General features: G+C 41.7%; 1 protein-coding gene across 3 annotated transcripts in view; it reads left to right on the top strand.

The window, feature by feature from the left end:
• Nucleotides 1–457: 457 nt before the first annotated feature.
• CGNL1 (cingulin like 1) overlaps nt 458–13,298 on the top strand; it is a 54,586-nt gene continuing 41,745 nt past the window's right edge. For 2 of the 3 annotated variants that reach the window (XM_058033587.1, XM_058033585.1), the window contains exon 1: nt 458–540. The gene's annotated coding sequence lies outside the window, so the exon portion shown is untranslated. Of the gene's footprint in view, nt 541–1,214; nt 1,426–13,298 lie in introns of those variants that run through there. The other variant, XM_058033586.1, reaches the window with a different exon arrangement.

Here is a 13,298-nt window from a genome sequence, read left to right as displayed (position 1 = left end):
CTCCTCACGGCGAGGCGCGCCCGCCCTGCCCGGTCCCTGCCCTGCCTCAGCCCTTCCCGCTGGGCGGGCGGCTCGCCAGCCGCCTCCACACGGCCCGGGAAAACAAACCCGACTGTCAGGCGGCCTCCAGCCGACAGTACCCGGGCCCGGGGCTGGGTTTCCTCTTCAGAGGCCTGTTGTGGCCAACCCGGTCCGTCCCGGCGCGGTTCGCCGCGGCCCAGGCTGAGGAGGAGCAGGGCGGCCTCCCCTCAGCTCACCGCTGTAGGTGTCCGTCGGGGGCCCCGTGGGCGCCGCGCGCTCCCTCAGGGAGAGCAAAGGCCGCGGGCGGGCGGGAAAGCGGCGGGAAGCCCCGGGCTCACCTGCGGGACGCCCCCGCCTGGCTCCTCCCCGGCCCGGCCCGGCCGCGGCGCCCCCTCCCCCGCTGGAGGGGGCGGGCAGTGCGCGCTGATCTCCGGCGGCGAGCGCGGCTGGCGGGGCGGCGGAGAGAGCGGCGCGGAGTTGACGGGGATTCCCCTGTGGGACAGAGGCGGCTCGGGACGGGTGAGGAGAACGGCAGCGGGCGGGCGGTCGGGGAGCTGAGGGGGGCACCGCGTCGCCCGCTTTTCCCTGCCGCGATGGCCGGGGCAGGGTGGGCACAGGACTGTGGCACCGGAACGTGGCGGGCACGGGAGCCGTCGCCCTGCGGTGCCGCAGGCGCTGCTGCCCACGGCTGCGGCAGTGGCTCCCGGCGCCGAGGCGCCCTCAGCTCCGTTAAACGCGCGCCTTTCCAAAGGCCGAGGGCGTCGGGCCCGCCCGGGCGTGAGGCGAGAACTCGGCGGCGCTCCCCGCACCGCCGGCGGGTGACGCGCGGGGAGCTGGCGGAGCGCCGGCCGTGCCGGGGCAGCGCTTCCCCCGGGCGCTCCTCGGGGCTGCGCTGGCGAGCGGAGCGGGGCCGCCCCGGGGCGGGCGAGCTCAGCGGTTGAGCGGAGAGGGAGCTGCCGGGGGAACAGACTCCCGGAGCCCTTCTGCGTTTGCTCTGCGGCGGTCACGAGCGAGGGTCTTCCCTCCGAGCCGCGGCTGGCCCGGGCTGCGGTGCCGCGGCTGGAGGTGCCGCTGCCGGCCTTGGCTTCCAGGTGGGCGGGCGGGGCCCGGAGCCCCCGCGGGGCGCCCAGACCGCCTGCTCGCACGCATTCCTCCGGGGATTCCTGGCATTCCTGGGCAGAGGGCACTCTTGACTTCTTTATCTCCCTTTTATTCCGCGAATTAGCGTATTTTTTGCGAAAGGGTGTGTCCGCGTTGCGTGTGTTCTTTTTCATGGGAAAAGTTTAGAATGGCAGTTCTGCCATTTGTTCTTCTTCCAATTAACTTTGCATCTGATGTAATTTATATCCTTCCAATTCGATGACAACTTTATGGGGAGATCAGTGCTGCGATAAAACTTCTGCGGTGAGTTTGCATTAGATTAGCAGTTGACAGAACGATTGCTGGGAATTTTATCTTTCCCCTTTTTTTAGCATGCAGATATTTAAAAAAAAAACTTTTGCAATGCAAGTTGAATGATTATCAGAATAGAAATAGTGGAAACCTCTTGTTGAAATTTGTTCAGTTTTTCTGAGCATCTACACTGTGTTTACCTTGTGCAGACTCCTAGAAGTCAATCCTGTAGGTGAATCAGAAATCCCCTAAGTGTATCCTGACTTCTGCTACTCCCGTGGGAACTTGATAGATTCAGTGTCTGACGCCTGTGCTGACAACTGTCAGATGTGTTGTAGTTATAAATCTCTTTATAGAGCTTGTTTTAACAGACCTTGAAAACTTATATAAAAATATAATTTAAATGGCAAAACCAAGCTGCTGTTTACTTTTTAAAGGTGCTTTGTAAGAACTTGTTTGACTAGCAATTGTATTTTCTAGAAATGTCATAGTCATTGGATTGTCTTGGGTTTTTTTCTCATGTTAGACCCAGGAGAAATCTGCTTATGCTCACACTGTGTTCTAAGCCAGATGTGGTTACTGATGATTAATGTAAAAGTGTAACAAGTTGCTATAAGTTTTTGTTTGTTTTGTTGGTTTTTTTTTATGATTAGTTTGAACTTGAGTCTTTTCTTTTGCAAGACTCAATTTTGGAATTATAAATGGAAATGAAAACTTTCATACAGTATTGAAGCCTGTGATTAACATGTAGTAAACATTATGTTTTAGAAGTTTGTCATGTTATGGAAGGCAATTAAGCTGCTTTTTATTTTATGTTATTCATTTTGAGACACAGCTACATTTCTAAAACAGAAGGCTCTATAAAATAGGACAGCAATGCTTCTAGCTTTTGTTAGAATTCTCTTAGGATATTCAGATAATCATTCACATAAGAGAAGATGGTTGTTTTAAGCAGACAGTTGGTTGTTTAATATTAATGGAGTTTTTTTAAATAATCTAAGATAAATAAAAATACAGTGCTTCAAATGAAGCATCTATAAAATGACTAATATTTTTACCTGTGTGCTGACAACTTAGAGGTGTTTCTGAAATATGTTAATCATAGGAACAGTATTCCTACTTGGTTTGCTTACACCTTGAGTTGCAACTGACATTAACTGTTTCTAAATGCCACCTAAATGCAAATACACACCACAGAGGTAACTAATGTTGTGACAGGCCTAAAAGGCCTTGTATTGCTGACCCCCCTGATTACTGAATTTGTGTTGATATTTCCAAGAGCCTGTCTACTCCATGAATGTACCACACAACTGTTTGGGTTTTTTAATTTTATTCTCATTATCTGACTTAGTTACATTTTGCTTTTAAATCTAATTAATCTAGACTGCTTAGGCTGCCTGAATTGCCTCCAGCTTATTTTAATTTCTTTTAATTGCATTATTAGATCTCACTGTCGTTACTAAAATGTCTGAGAATGCACTTAGGTTTCCCTGGCAGGGTTTTTATGGGAGATGTGAAATTTAATTTTCTGCAGAAATAGTCTACAGGATGTCCTGTATAAGGAATTTTACCTCAAAAAGAGGGTGACAAAGTTGCAGAAAAGAATTAGTGACAGTTCCTTCTTCTGGTGTGCATTGTGTAATAGGAAGTTGATTATTCTGGGAGTATTGGTGAAACTGGTTTGTCTGGGTTCTGCAGTGTCATCTGAAATGTGCAGGTGGAATGACATGACCTCAAATGGGAATTTTTAAATCTTTTGTCATGGAGTAATAGAAGAACACATGTGCTATGAGTTTATTCAGCCTGGATCATAGTGGGCAGGTTTTTATTTAAAAATAGCTACTGAAGTATTTTGACACCAAATAATTCTGCAGATGCAAAAATGTAAACAAAAGTAGATCATCACAGTTCCATGCTACAGTCTGCTCTTTTACCATTTCTGCTTTTGAAGTCATACTGATGATGGTGTCATTATTTTTAGAACCTTTTTACCTGTGAAGGTAACCTGAAATCTGTATATTAATACCAAGCACACAAACCTGATTTTGCAAAACAACATTCAGCCTGTAGCAGCATCTACCTAAGTTGATAGAAAGGAACTGCAAAGAATCTGCTGATTAGTACAAGATCACTGGTACTAACAGATTTCTGAGAAATAGCAATGAACACTGAAATAATGGGGCATTTTTTTTTTTACTTCTGCACCCTCTCTGCAACTCTGAATGGCATCAGAAATGTTGCAGCAACTTGTTGCCCACGTGTTCAGATAAAGCAGGCTTAAGAAATTTGTGTTTCTTCTATCTGTCCCACTTATTTTTTTTTAGAGGTAGGAGGAGGTTATCTTCTACCTGATCAGTTCAGTGATACCATTCAGAGGCAGGCTTTGTAAGGAATTACATCCTTACAGTATTGAGATTAACAAATGGTTTGAATGGCCAGGATGAGATGAAGGTGTTGGAATTTCTCTGATTTTGTTGCTAGGTCTCAACAAACTGCACAGAGGATGATGGTACAGACTTGACACATCCTGAACTTAGGTTTGGTAATTCTGTTTTTAATGCATCTTGAATGAGGTGTTGGAAGGATGTGCAAAAATACAAAAAATAGGTTGAGTTTTGCTATTTCTCTTCTAAATTGGCAGAAGAGTGGAGAATCCACTCCCTCACTCAGCAGGTTAATGTATGAGGGAAGGTGTTCCATGTGTCCACGGGGTGTTTGTTCCAGGCATGTTTATCTGGAAATATGGACACATTTCAGAAGCTGCTTTGACCTTGACTTTGAATGGTGTTAAATCAAAATGGTAATACTTTTCAGTGTAGCCAAGTATGAAAATTTAATCTTAAACCCCAAAAAATGGACATGTTAAGAATGCATGTGCTAAAGGTTTAGTGGAGTGGTAGTCATGGAGTTGCCACTGTTTGAGATTAGAGCTCACTGTATTTTTCTGATCTTTACCATCTCTGCCAACACAGCTGGCAGTCTCCATGGAGGAGTTTATCCAAATGTAGGCTTGTAACCTTTCATTTTAGGTGAAGTGAAGTGGATAGCAAGATTCATAGCCAGACATTTTAGGTATATAGTTTCATTTTTCAAAGAATGCTCTCTTAATTTTTAGCCAAATGAAATATTTTAATTTCTATTAGTCCATCTTTTGTATTTAAGAGTTTCATTAATCAGGCTGACAGTATGAGATGTAAAGTTAATATTCTGTAATAACTTTTCACATTCTTCTTGATTTTGCTAAAAAAAAGAGAGCAATGAGGAATAAATGTGACTGGAGAAATGTCTCAGAAAGCATTTAGACTGCAAAAAGCCACCAAGGAGCTTGGTAAGACTGGAAGATGCTGCAGTGATTACCATGGTGGCCCCTTTCTGTGAGGGTCCCCAGGCATTGCAAGGAGTCAGGACCACTCAGATGTGACTCTCAGCAGTCTGAGCATGACCATGTTTGGACTCCAGGCATTTGCAGCAGTTCATGATACTTTAGTTGCATGTGCATTGCATGCACCATTTAAAAGTAGCTAAAATGTGGACATGAAAGCTAAATACAGTGTGAAAAGGAGATGTATTGTCTAGGCTGCCCATGCTTGCACAGTCATCATACCCACATGTGTTTGTGTTTCTGTGAGTGTATATATAAACCCTCATACACACTTGCAGAAGCCTGGTAAGTAATTACCAGCCTTTAGGAATGTTTTAACCCTATTGTGAATTCTGTTGGAAGATACCTCTAAGAACTGTTGGAGGTGTATTTAATGTACATAAAGATGTGCAACAGGGGGTAGTTATTTGCATTCTGCTTCAACATAAGCATAATACAGAAGTAGGGTGAAATGTAAGCTTTTATATAGATATGTGGGAGTGTTTTCAGTGAGTAAGTCAAGCTCAGTATATTTTGTTGGCCTGGCTGAAAATGGCTGGGTTATGCCTTCATACGTTTATTTGAACGCCATTAGTTGTTGTATGCAGGGAGCAAATGTTCAGCAGTAGCAGCCTTTATTTACAAGAACAATTGGCATGTAGTGTTGCATTAGAATTCCACAAACACTTCAAGCTTCATAAAGAAGCAGCCCTGCCTCTCTAATTTCCCTGGTAATTATGCTATTCCAGTGTGAAGGTGAGGAGTGTGGCAGCTCAGGGTGGCTGGTTAAACCTGTGCTTGCAGGGCCCACAGCAGGTCACTTTGGCTGCACAGGCTTTGTGAGCCCTTCTGAGTGATTCAGTGCAGCTCACCATGATCTCCTTTCCTCTGTGGAGTTTTTGAACCTCTCTCTTCTATACTCAGCTCATGTCTCTCAGACAGTGTGATGAAATCATCTTTTCTGGTGGGGCCTGGGCTCAGGGCCTGCAGTTCTGGCTGCATATTTAAATTTGAAAACGCATGGCTGAGTTAGTTGAAAGAAACTAGATGGGTGTGAAGCCAAGTGTTTAAGGAATACAATGTAATTAAGACAAAGTTTAACAGTAGAAAAATGGAAGGCATAACTGGCTTGAATACACATGAAGCTGTGGCCTTATGTTGGCTGTGTAAATATGACTCCTACAGCCTATTTTACATGTAGATTCTGTACTTAAATACTTGCATCTCCATAGAGATTAACCCTGCCCTGTGTGTCTTTATATTGGTGAGCCCTTGGTCTTTGCAAGCAGCTGTACTCATAGTTCATTATTAATTTTGGTCAGGAATAAGTTACACAGGCTTAATAATCAAGGTTATGCAAGTTGCATCTGTTGGGTTGCTGTAAAAGTAGTTCCTGTAGACAAGATTATAGTTTTCATGGGAAAAATGAGAAGACCGTCCATGAAATGTCACATTTAAAGTGAAGGAAAAAATGTGTGGAGTATAGGAACCTTTTATTATTTAATTATGTAAGATGATTTTATACATAAACGTGTTTCTGAAGCACTTGTAAAACTTCTTAGCAAAGGTTGCCCTAGCTGTGCCCATTCCTTTGAGAATGGCTTTCTAAGAGACTCTTAACAAACCTGAGATTTTTTGCTCAAGCCTCTAAAAGGATACTCTCTTATATTTAAGCAACAATGATGTCATTGGGATGTACTAAGATAATTTCCTTTGGAACAAAATACAGTTTCTAACACTGACAGTTGGAGGAAAATGTAATGTAACAACACAGAATCTCTTGTGGAGTGAGTGTATTCATGTCAGATGTTTGGATGCAAACCAGCTATTGTATTTGAAATCACAAACCACTTTTAGAATCTGTGAGTATCCTTGTGTCTCTCAGCAACCTTTTCTGTCAATACATAGATACAAACATCAAGAATTTGATAAAGTAGAAGAGTATATATAATAAGATTTCCTCTTAGTGACTTTATTACTTTTTTTCTTGTTTTTAACCGTTTTTGCAAGTTTTTAAGAAAAAAAGAGGGGAAATTGAGTATTGTGTGTATATAGTCAACTCTGAAATAAGCATAAGATTTTGTTGTTACTTGCTTTTTGTATTTGAAGTTTGCAAATATTAATTGTAGTGCAGCACTGTCAGATACTCACAAGATAATGCCAGTAACTGGATCCTGTTAGTGGCAAAACCCAACCTGTTCAGGAGCTTTATCTGAGCCTGTGTGGGAGCTGAAGGAGTAGCATGGCACAAATGCACTCAGGCAGGTGTTTGTACACAGGAGCCATGAACAAACAAGTGCAGGTCCCCAACTCCCTCCAGGGCCTTAACCCTGTCACAGTCTGCAGGGCTGGGACTGCTCCCTGCCCATCACATGGATCCCTTGCTTGGAACTGTATTTCATCTACAGGCTCACTTCTGGTTTGGTATACTTGGAATGTGTTTGATTTTGTTTCTGATCCCCTTTTGCTTATGATTTGGGAAAATCTGGAAACATTACTTCAGTAAAGAAAAAGAGAGCTCTTAAATACTGATACAAAGTATATAATGCAGTGGTAATAGCTTAGAATATTACATGAGAAATTTGGAGGTTTCTTAGCAATTTCATCATAAACAAAATTAAGTCTTTACTTTGCACTCAGTAAGTGAAGTTAGCAGGTCATGTGTTGTTTCCTCTAGGGATAAATCCTGTAAAATTATGACTACATGAATTCATACGTAGCAGATAAAGAAAATTGGATATATGTATTATGTCCTTGTTTTCAATAAAACTCTGAAAATTTTTGAGACCTGAGTATCTGCCAAAATGTGTTGTTGTTGACTTACAGCCATTGAAGCAGATTTTCAATTGGAAAAAAAACCCCCAACCAACCAACAAATAAGCCAACAAAACCTGCTAGTTGTCACACAGCTCAAGCATTTGGCTGATCTGTCACATACTTTCATAGGACTAACAAGATGTTTTACATTTCAAACACTGAGACTTCCTCACACACAACATTTTTCAGCCAGAGGGAGTATGAACCCAGCTGTAAGGAAGTGAACAGTATCTTTTGCTCTAACTGCTTCTAATTGTTCCTTCTGCTGACAGTCCTTATTAAATACAGCCTCTTCCTCTCCTTGGAAAGGTGACTGCTAATGTTTTGTTTTGTTGGCTCTCTGAATAAGGTGAACTGAAACTGAAATTCTCCTTTCTAAGGCAGCAAGCCCAAAGGTCATCCACTTTGCTGTACTGCATTTTGGGAGAAATTAATAAAATAATATCTGTAATGCATAGTAACTGAAGCATGGCTGTTGGCTTTCACTAACAGTATGGAAGAAAAGTATTATTTGGGATTTTCATCCTGCAGGAAGTTCTGACTTGTCATCTATAGACTGCCATCTGAAATCAGAAGAGAGAGAGATTTTTTTCACGCAATAAAAATGAAAGCAATTAATTGAGAACTGTTGAAATCCTTCCTATAAAAAGGTATTTCTCTGAGTCAGTGTTCCTGGCTGGACTTCATGCTTCATTATACACCCAAAGCTATATGACTCCCATAGTTAATCACAGCTTGGTCAAAGGAGAAAGAACCAACTCCTGTCATGGTCATGGAAGGCACAGAGCTACAGGGCTTCTGGTGTGGGGGCTGCAATTCCTGCTCTCCCAGGGAGGCCTGCCTGGCCCCTGGCAGTGTGCAAGGCTGGCTGGGTGCTCCTCCAGTTGCTTTTCCCCATGGCAGGGTGGCAGCTGGGACTGGCAGTGCTGTGAATGTCCCTGCAGAGCCGTGCAGGGTTGGGTACACAGCCCTGCAGCCACACTGGGATGCAGCAGCTCCAAGCTGCTCCTGTCCCTTTGCCCTGCACCAGTCACTAATGCACCTGCATGGGGGGCTGCAGCTGAGGGGGTGCAGGGCATGAATGCCCAGTGCATTAGATGGAGTGCTTTTGGAAGAATGTCATTTGATAGCTTTTCATGATATATGTAAGGCTAATTCTGCCTACAGTGATAGGTCAGCCCTGTTTTGGATGCTGAAGAGATGCCTTGATTTGGTCTTGTGTCTGTGTGATACCAAGTGCAATCCTTGCAGTCTGACACTGGTATATGGAGCTTTGAAAAACACATTCTGTGGGCTTAGGTTCACAGGAACTCCTGATTGATTTCAAGTATAGAATTTGTCACTGTATCTTTCCTTCCAACAAGTAGGAAGAAGAGATGAGACATGAAGCTTTTGGGTTGGTTTAAAAGGGAATGAATATTGGAAAACTCAGTGGTTTGTTTCTTATTGAATTTATAGAAATTTTAGGTAGGTCTTTGATGCTGACATCAGAAACACCAACAGCAATAATAAAAGAAATCTGAGTAGTTTATTTTCCTCACTGATACCAGCAGATATAGAATGATACCATATGTAGAAGATCCATTCTTATAAGCCTTTTGAAAGTTTTGAATTTTGACCACTCACTAGGGAGTGGCAGTTTACAGACAGTGCTGGGGAAAAACAAGAGGTGACATTTTCATTGTATACTGTAACTATCACAATTTTCTTTCTAATAACTGGGAGGAGTAACTGCCACATTTGCTATAAATATAATTTTATAATTTAATAGAAAATTAATATAAATTTATAATTTAATTTAATTTATAATTAAATTATAAATGTATGTTAGTTCTATATAGAAAAAATAATTTTATATAGATTAAAAAACCTCTAGTATGAAAAAATCTTAAATGGGAATAAGGAATCTGTTGGAAAAATGGCAGACTGTTTTCAGGTGCCTTTCTATTGTTGGATATTGTCAGTTTGCTGTTAAATCAGTTTTACTGTCTTTTTTTACAGCCCCATGTCTAGAATTTGAAAATTGCACTTTCCTCCCTTGTGCTCTCTGTAAGCAGTAGATCAGATAAATGTGTCCTCCTCCAGAGCTGTCTCCCACACGGACCAAAAGGGACAGCAGCCCAGGCCCACTCTTCCTTGGCAGAAGCAAATTGTAGGCAGGATTGACAGTGATGAAGTTTCCCCTCATACTTGCAAGGCGTGTTTGTGAGAATGTTTTCCATTAAGTGTGAAAACATTACAGTTTTGGCCTTTCCATGAATTATCCTGTCTGTTTCCTTTTCTTTACTCTCACAGTGTGTAAGTTTTCCTTCCTCTTCTCTCGTAAAGTTGTTTCCTGTCCTTTTCCCATAACACTGTCATTTATTATTGACCTAACACCCACTTTGTGTGATGCTGCTGATACTTTCTGAATAGTCAGTTGCACAGAGAATCCATTATTTAGCTTGGAGAGCAAGCTCAGTGTTATGTAAGGCTGGAGAACAAATTTTATAGTTCCTTCCTGACATTTTGCTGTGCATGTGAAATATCTGAAGTTAACGTTCATAAATTGTTACATCCTGCTTTTTCAAAAGAGACAACTGATTAAATAATGTGGGCCATGAGGATTTTTTTTCTTATGGTAATAAAAATTTGGAAATAATTTGCATAGAACCAAATATCATTTGTAATTTAGCCTGAAATAGTTTAAAATTTTCAGAATTCTCAAAGTTCTCTCCTCCAAAGAGGAGATAATAGGATATGTCCACATCTTCTTTTAATGAAAAATCTTCAGGTAATGCAGTCTTAGGAGACTCAGGATTGTGATATTGGATGTGGGGGAGTTCCTGGTTTTCTGACATTAAGGGAGCCAGGGAGGAGTCCTAGTGCCATAAAAAAGTCAGGTCCCTTTTATTCTCCATATCCCTCCCTAGATGTGTGCAAAAGGAGCAGATGTGTAATGGGAGGCAATGCCTCTGAAGGGTGTGTGACTCCTTCAGGAGGCCAGGGGACATATCCATTGGTGGGACAGTGTGTCCCCCCATGCTGGTCACCATCTCTGCCTGGACTGTCTGTCTGTCTGTCTGTCTGTCCCGAGCACGTGCTTGGCTCACAGGCTGGAGCTCAGGGTGGGATGTGCTTTGTGGTGAGGGTGTGTGGGCAGGATACAGGAGAGCAAGCTTCCCATGCAGAGCAATTTTTCTGAATAAATCTGCCTTGTAGATTTGGCTCAAGAACTGCAATGGGTGGTGGAGACAATTCCGTGCCTTTGTGATGCTGTAATGTTAAGAAGGGGAGAGACATGTCTGGCACAGGAGGATGTTTCTCAAAGGAACTCCTTTCTGTTTGCAGGGAGAGCAGCCAGGGTTCCACATGACAGAGGTTTCCTTTATTGTGAGCAGGTCTCACATAGCCCCTGTTAGCTAGCTATAAAGTAGCTGTGAAAGGAAACATTTTTAAGGAATTTAAAAAAAGTTTTTGACCTGTTAAACCTTCAGTGTTCATCTCCTGTGGCTCTTTGTAGAGTATCATATCACCACTGTACAACAAAGTGCTACAGAAGAACATGCAGAGTATTGGATTTTCAGGTATGAAAACCTCTGCTGACAAGTTCTCTTTATAAACAAAAAATGTCATAGTTTCTGTTTTTGGCAAAAAGAAGTTGTTCAGAAAAATTGAACCATTTCTGAGGAATGATAAAATGTGAGACTTCCATAGCCACTGAAGTCAGTTTTTAAAATGAGTGTTCAAGCACCTTTATGAAGTCTTACTTTAGGAAGCAATATCAAAACTGAAAGGCTTGAGGAGCTTTGAGTGCCAGTTTTGTTTATTTGTTCACAAAAGTTTTTAAAGGTTGCTATCCCTGATAATGAAGTTAAAACACAAATTCAGTTTGAAATTTTCTGCAAGCAGTCCAAGGCCATGCTGCTGACAAAATAGGTGACCCCCTCATTCTGTGGTACCTTACTTGCTGACCTGACAGCAAGATGCTGATGATTCTATGTCCTTGACCATATTATCTGTTTTAGCAAGTAGAATATTTTCAAAAGAAAATAATTAATTGAACTAGTCTTTTCTTACATCCCAATTAATTTGTATGTGATGTTGTATAGGAGATAGGAACTGGTTTCATAATAGAATGGCAGTCGTTCACCTATTAATAGAGTCATTGCTTCTGTCTTCTGAAAATTGTGTTTTTAAACTCTGAGATAGCAAATAAAATTACTAGCAAGGCAGTATTGTTTGCAATTTAAAGAATTACTTTGGTAGAAAACCTGAAATTAGGACTTACATCACTCTCTATTTCAAAAAAAAGCTTCTTTATTTTTTTAAGTGACTACAAGTACGTAACAAAGAGCCACACAAACAGGGAAATTGCCTTCCCAGCTGCCATTGAGCTATCTAACCTCTTTTCATAAGCTGAAGAGTAAACAGACTGTTTTGTCATAACATTTGAGGCTTCAGCAGCCTCAGAGGAGATTAAAAGCGGGCAGTTGTAGCTGTCAGGGCCCCCAGCTGTCAGCCCTGCCCTGGATCAGATGTCAGGGTCTCAGTCGGTCGCAGCAGGAGCACAGGCTGATTTCATTTACCCCACTGCCAATCTGAGGTTTTCCAGGGCTGAGGTGTGCACTGAGCCAGCAGAGGTTTCAGATGTTCTCATTTGTGGCATGGTGACATCTGTCAGAGGAGTGGGGCAGACAGATGGGAGAGGAGCAGCTTCAGCCCTCTCATCCTCCCCTGTTGCTGTAACCCTGCCAGAGCCTGAGATGTGACTGTGCAATGTGTGTGCAGGAGAGTGACTGTAACTGTAATTAATCAATTAACATAGTTTCAGGATTTCCTCAGAAAGGCTGTGTGTGATGAAAGCCAGTAGTGCTTTTTCTTTAATTTAAAAATGCTTACAAAATCACAAAACCACTTTGTGTATTGTAAAACAACTATTTGGTATTATGTAGTTCATGTGAGTTTTACACAATGCAGCTTGACATCATATAAAATAGAAATTCTATGTAAAACCTTCAAATATCTGAATAGTAAGGTCATCTGTCTTTTCTTGTTGGTGTCATGGGAATTTATAAATGTAATCATTTTTTGCAGTTCCAGAAAGATAAAATGTGTTATTTAAAAAATTGTTTGTTTAGCTCTTTTATTTCTAAATGTTTTATCCTTTTGTACAGTAAAATTGAGAGTTTTGTTAGTACAATACACGTGAACAAGACAAATCCACATATTTCTTTATGGTTTTAAAGACAAATGAAACACATTAATTTAAGGTAGATTATTAACCTAAATATTGATTCCCCTATATAGTAGAGGAGTTGGTGTTCTGTGGTTATTTTTGAGGAGATGGGGGTTGTTTGGGGGTTTTTTCTGGTTATTTAATATTTTTAGCAACTTTCCAACAAGTTTGAAAGCACTGCTTTTGCAGTCACCCCCAAACAGACATATTGTAATTGTATTGCAATGTATTGCTTATTTGTTCCTTGTGCTGATTGATATAAATCCTTTTTATTTTTTGTCTTTTAGGTTTATTTTTATTGACTCCTTTTTATATTTTTTTAGTTGTTGCCATTGTTGAAAAATTCAGATAAACTTTACTCTTGTTGTAGATCTGCTAACACAGCTTGAAGGTGTAGTGTGCAGTTCCATTCACTCTTTGGTTTGTATTGGTGGCATTTCTAATCTGGCTGGATTGTTGAGCGGGGAGTTTTTGTAAAGATGTTCACAC

Source organism: Melospiza georgiana, chromosome 13, assembly GCF_028018845.1.
Source record: "Melospiza georgiana isolate bMelGeo1 chromosome 13, bMelGeo1.pri, whole genome shotgun sequence".
Classification (NCBI taxonomy): domain Eukaryota; kingdom Metazoa; phylum Chordata; class Aves; order Passeriformes; family Passerellidae; genus Melospiza; species Melospiza georgiana.
This window is presented reverse-complemented; position numbering and strand designations above follow the sequence as displayed.